This window comes from Schistocerca piceifrons, chromosome 2 (assembly GCF_021461385.2).
Source record: "Schistocerca piceifrons isolate TAMUIC-IGC-003096 chromosome 2, iqSchPice1.1, whole genome shotgun sequence".
Lineage (NCBI taxonomy): Eukaryota > Metazoa > Arthropoda > Insecta > Orthoptera > Acrididae > Schistocerca > Schistocerca piceifrons.
In genome coordinates this window covers 317,076,414-317,082,413 of record NC_060139.1, presented here as the reverse complement: position 1 = coordinate 317,082,413, position 6,000 = coordinate 317,076,414, and positions in this window count along the sequence as shown.

Sequence of the window (6,000 nt, the reverse complement as noted above, 5' to 3'; positions counted from 1 at the left end):
ATGCCGGCCGGAGTAGCCATGCGGTTCTAGGCTCTGCAGTCTGGAACCGAGCGATCGCTACGGTCGCAGGTTCGAATCCTGCCTCGGGCAAGGATGTGTGTGATGGCCTTAGGTTAGTTAGGTTTAATTAGTTCTAAGTTCTAGGCGACTGATGACCTTAGAAGTTAAGTCGCTTAGTGCTCAGAGCCATTTCATTTCAACTGTTATGTATATACACCACAGTGCACACTAAGGTCACAATAGTAATTGGATGCGATATGAACATATACATATGGCAGTAGTATAGCATACAAAAGGTTTAAAAGGGAAATGCGTTGGCGGAGCTGTCATTTGTCCTCAGCTGATTCGTGTGAAAAAGTGTCCGACGTGATTATGGTTGCGCAATGGGAATTAACAGACTGCACGCCGGATGGTAGTTGAACTAGAGGCATGAGATATTCCATTTTTGAAATCGTTAGGGGATTCAATATTCCGAGATCCACAGTGTGAAGAGTGTGCCGAGAATACCAAGTTTCAGGCATTACCTCTCACCACGAACAACGTAGTGGCCGACGGCCATCACCGAGAGCAGCGCCGTTCGCGTAGAGTTGTCAGTGGTAATAGACAAGCAACACTGAGTAAAATAAACGCAGAAATCACTGTGGGACGTGCGACGAACGTATCCGTTAGGACAGTGCTGCAAAATTTGGCGTTACTGGGCTATGGCAGAGGACGAGAGACGCGGGTGCCTTTGCTATCAGCACGAGATCGCCTGCAGCGCATCTCCTGAGTTCGTCACCGAATCGATTGGACTCTAGACGACTGGGAAACCGTGGCCTGGTCAGATGAGCCCCGATTTGTGTTGGTAAGAGCTGATGGTAGGGTTAGAGTGTGGCGCACACCTCATGTAGCCATGGATCTAAGTTGTCAACAAGGCACTCTCCCAGCTCGAGGTGGCTCCATAATGGTGTCGGTGGTACTTACACTGAATGAACAGGGTCCTCTGGCCCAACGGAACCGATCATTGACTGGAAATGGTTATGTTCGCCTACATGGAGACCATTTCAATTCCTTCGTGGACTTCTTGTCCCAAAACAACGACGGAATGTTTATGGACGACAGCGTGCCATGTCACTGGGCCACAGTGGTTTGTGATTGGTTTGAAGATCATTGGAGCTGATGATGTGGCCACCCAGATCGGCCGACACGAATCCCATCCAGAATTAATGGGACATAATCGAGAGGCCACTTCGTGCACAAAATCCTGCGTTGGCAACACTTTCGCAATTATGGACGGCTATAGATGCAGTATAGCTGAGTATTTCTGTAGGTTACTTCCAACGACTTGTTTATCCACGCCACGGCGAGATGCAGCATCATGCCAGGCAAAAGGAGGTCCGACACGATATGAGGAGGTATCCCAATACTTTCGTTACCTCAGTATGCAGCGTTGTGTCAAAATTTCGACTCAATCGGTGAAGAGCTTTTGAGATTAACGATTTTGAACAAAACAACATTTACATTTGTATAACGTTTCCTCTTTTATTACATATGTATTACATGTACACCAGAAGGGGAACCACGAGGTGTATAAAAACACGCGAGTATTCAAATACAATGTTGTGTCAAAATTTCAAAGCAATCTGTGAAATGACCGTGCGGTTACAGGCGCCATGTCACTGATTTCGCAGCCCCTCCCGTCGGAGGTTCGACTCCTCCCTCGGGCATATGTGGTGTGTGTGTGTGTGTGTGTGTGTGTGTGTGTGTGTGTGTGTGTGTTGTTCTTAGCGTAAGTTAGTTTAAGTAGTGTGTAAGTCTAGGGACTGATGACCTCAGAAGTTTGGTCCCTTAGGAATTCACACACATTTGAACAATCTTTGAAAGGCTTTCAGAAATTGGAGATTCTGAAGAAACGTACATCTGCGTTTATACTTACATAGAAACTGTGAATGTCCCTAATCGTAAATCTCCGAATGCTTTTGAATGAATGCTATGAAACTTTGACACAATGCTGCGCTGAAATACGAGTGTGTATTCATATAGACATTTTTAATATATGTAATACATAATCCTGTATAAAAATAATGAGGGTGTTAAATAATTTCTTCATAATAATGAGGGTTGTCTTTCATCCAGACACATACGTTTCGCAACTGGGAGGTAAGACACAAAGCACACTCATGTGTCATCATGACCTTAAGGCAAGATGCTAATGTTGGAAAAGATGCAAGTAACTGTTCACTTTTGTTACTTTGTTTATTCATGTCATGATCATTTAATCCATTGATGGCGCCGAGTTGAAATGAACCCTAGCCTTCCTTCTTCACCCGACGACGTATGGGCTTTCTGGGAATATTGATCTCTGTCGATCGCTTCCTTGTCGAGTGTGCTAGTGAACGAAGCAGTGATGCATTTAAGCGTTCAGTGACTTCATTGTCGTTGTCACATTCCTTTAAGGTCTTCCACTGCGTAGTGCATCTATCATAGACCAATTGTAAAGGCCTTTCTATCCAGTTTCCGAAGATTAGCCTTCGTTGAACTTCTTTCTTGAAGTGGTTGAAAAAGTTTTCCCTGATTTCATCGTATGTCCAGTCCATTCCTTCCTTTGCATGCACCCATAGTTAACAAGAAGACGTGTTTTAATTGTGAATCTCTTTATATCCACCATTATAACACAAATGTTTATAGAAATTTCAAACCTATAGCATAGCAGAACAACCCGTAGCATTCGTCTGCAATGTTGTAATCAGAGTGACCTATACCGGAAGACAGAGGTACCACAAGCAGGGAACATTACGAGGGTCGGTCAAAAAGTAATGCCTCCCATTTTTTTTCTACTTAAAGAAATTAAGTTAAGTGAAAAATTTGAATTTGGCGCCATTCCTCAAACCTTCTTCTGCAATCCACTGCAGTAGTAACTTTCTGTGTCAACAGGTGGCAGCACAGCAGAAGTTTGTAAGATGGCCGACATCGATGTTCGTTTGAGACAGCGTTGTGTGATTGAATTCTTGAATGCAGAAGGTGAAACGCCCATAAGCATTCATGAAAGACTGAAGAAGGTGTATGGTGTTGTGACAGTGGATGTCAGCACTGTTAGACGATGGGTTCGTCGTTGTAAGGAAGCTGAAGGGCAAACACCGTTGACTGACGAAAAGCGGAGCGGCAGGCCGGTGAGTGCAGTGACTCCACACAACATTCAGCAAGTTGATGACATCATTCGTGGTGACCGTCGGGTGACTGCAGATGAAGTGTGTCGCATTATTTCTCTTAGTAAAGGCAGTGTGATCACGATTATTAAACAATTGGGGTACTCAAAAGTTTGTGCACGGTGGGTTCCAAGAATGTTAACCGATCAGAATAAAGAGGCAAGGAAAACAATAGCCTCCCAACACTTGCAGCGCTTCCGTTTGGAGGGAGATGAGTTTCTGAAAAAAAATGTGACCGGGGACGAAACATGGGTGCATTTTTTTGAACCCGAATCAAAGAGGCAGTCAATGGAGTGGCGTCACACAAGCTCGCCGAGGAAGAAAAAATTCAAAACTGTGCGATCGGCAGGGAAAGTTATGGCAACAGTTTTCTGGGATACAGAGGGTGTGATTCTGGTTGATTTTTTGGAGCAGGGATGCACAATAAATTCTGTTCAATACGTCACAACCATCAACAAACTTAAAGCACGTCTTCAGCGAGTTCGCCCAACAAAATCAATGGCAGATGTTCTTCTTTTGCATGGCAATGCAAGACCACACACCAGTCGTCACACCTCTGACGAGATTGTCAAAATTGGATGGGAAGTTTTGCCTCATCCCCCATACAGCCCTGACCTGGCACCATCAGACTTCCATCTGTTCGGGCCACTAAAAGAAGCTCATCGTGGGATTCATTTTGAAGATGAGGAGGCCGTCAAAACATCCGTGCGTCAATGGCTTAGGAAGCAGAGCTGTGATTTTTACCGTGTTGGGATACATGCCCTTGTTCAAAGATGGACCAAAATTGTAGAGATGGGCGGAGATTACATTGAAAAATGACAAAATGATCCTCAATGTTGTGGTTTTCAACCTATGTAATTGCATTTAAATTTCCTGACAGTTAAACGTAGAAAAAAAAATAGGAGGCATTACTTTTTGACTGACCCTCGTATTTTCGACCTACAATACATATCCCGACCCACGTAACCGTGAAACTACATGTTAAACTATATGCATACTTTCCGATCATGACTTCTGCACCATCCTGCATTGTGATTAATTTGTCCACCTGCCCCACACTCATAACTTGTTAAACTATATCCTTAAACGTCGCAGAACATCATCCGCTTTAGTAAAGGTAACACATGACCTGAAGCTTGCGGTGCATGCACAACTGGCGACTATCATGTTCTTCTTAGACTTCAACAAAGCCTCTGACACCGTCGACTTCGACATTTTACTCGCCAAATTTATCAGCCTAAATTTCTTGCAAAGGCACTGCAATTGATTCACTCATACATGACGTCTCGGCAGCAACGCGTCATGTCCGAAGCAGGTAGTATTAAGCGCCCCTGCGTTCGGTACTAGCTCCTATACTCTTTCGCTGTATGTTAATGATGTGTCATCAGTTTCGTCCTTCTGCAAATACCACAAGTACGCTGATGACTACCAGTTGTATATAAGTGCAAAACCAACAAACCTGAGGACACATATCGAGAACCTCAAAATGGGCGCAGAATTAAAGCTCAAATCAGCCAAAACCCAAGCGGTACTTATGGGTCATTCTAGGATCATTAGTAAGAAATATCGGGAATCCCTACCATCTTTAACCCTAAATGGGACAAATATTAGCTTCTCTCCTTCAGTAGCGAGGCTAGAAATACAGTGTGGAAGAAGGCATCAGCTTCTGACCGTGCCCTACAAAAATACAAAAAGCTCTCCCCACCGGGAAAATAAACCTGTGCAAATATTAAATTTCTAGTAATTATTACAGCGATTTTATCAGCAAGGCATTTTTCAAGAAAGCTCACGGAGCCTGTCTTATCAACGTACACTTTCCCTCATATCTCACCTCCACCATAACACTCTTGTCTTAACAACAAGAAGGCAGTAACACCCGTTCCCATTGGAACTCTTGTCTCATTTAACTGTCCAGCCACTTCCTCCAAGTCTTTCTCAGCACGAACTCGATTCTGGAAAAACCTCCCATATTATGTTGGAGAACTGAATAACATCTCCCCCTGTAGAAGATGGTTAATGACATATCCACTGAAACGACAATAAGAATTACCACTGACCGTGTATGCACTCGTCACCCTTGTACATCCTTCTTTCCAACCAGATCGTCCGCGGCTCGTTGTTGTCTCTAGATTACGGAGTACCGGGTTCGATTCTCAGCCGGGTTGGGGCTTTTCTGTGCCCGGGGACTGGGTGTTTGTGTTGTTCTCATCATATCATCATCATCATCATCATCATCATCATTTGTGAGAGTGACTAGATTGGATTGTGAAAAGAAAATGGGCTGTGTAAAAACTGGGACTTTGTACGGGCGCTGATGACCGAGCAGTTGATCGCCCCACAAGCCAAACGTCATGATCATCATCCAACCAGATGTTCCAAAAAAAAATGGTTCAAATGGCTCTGAGCACTATGGAACTTAACTTCTGAGGTCATCAGCCCCCTAGAACTTAGAACTACTTAAACCTAACTAACCTAAGGACATCATACACATCCACGCCCAAGGCAGTATTCGCACCTGCGGCTGTAGCGGTTCCAGACTGTAGCGTCTAGAACCGCTCGGCCACCCCGGCCGGCTAGATGTTGCTCAATTTCCAGCATTCTTAGCCGGTGCAGTATTTTAATAATGAGGTTTAAGACCTCAGAAGTTAAGTCGCATAGTGCTCAGAGCCATTTATTAAAAGACTGCACCGGCTAAGGCTGCTGGAATTGAGGAACATCTAGGTGGCCTGTGTGGCCGAGCGGTTCTAGGCGCTACAGTCTGGAACCGCGCGACCACTACGGTCGCAGGTTCGAATCCTGCCTCGGGCATGGATAT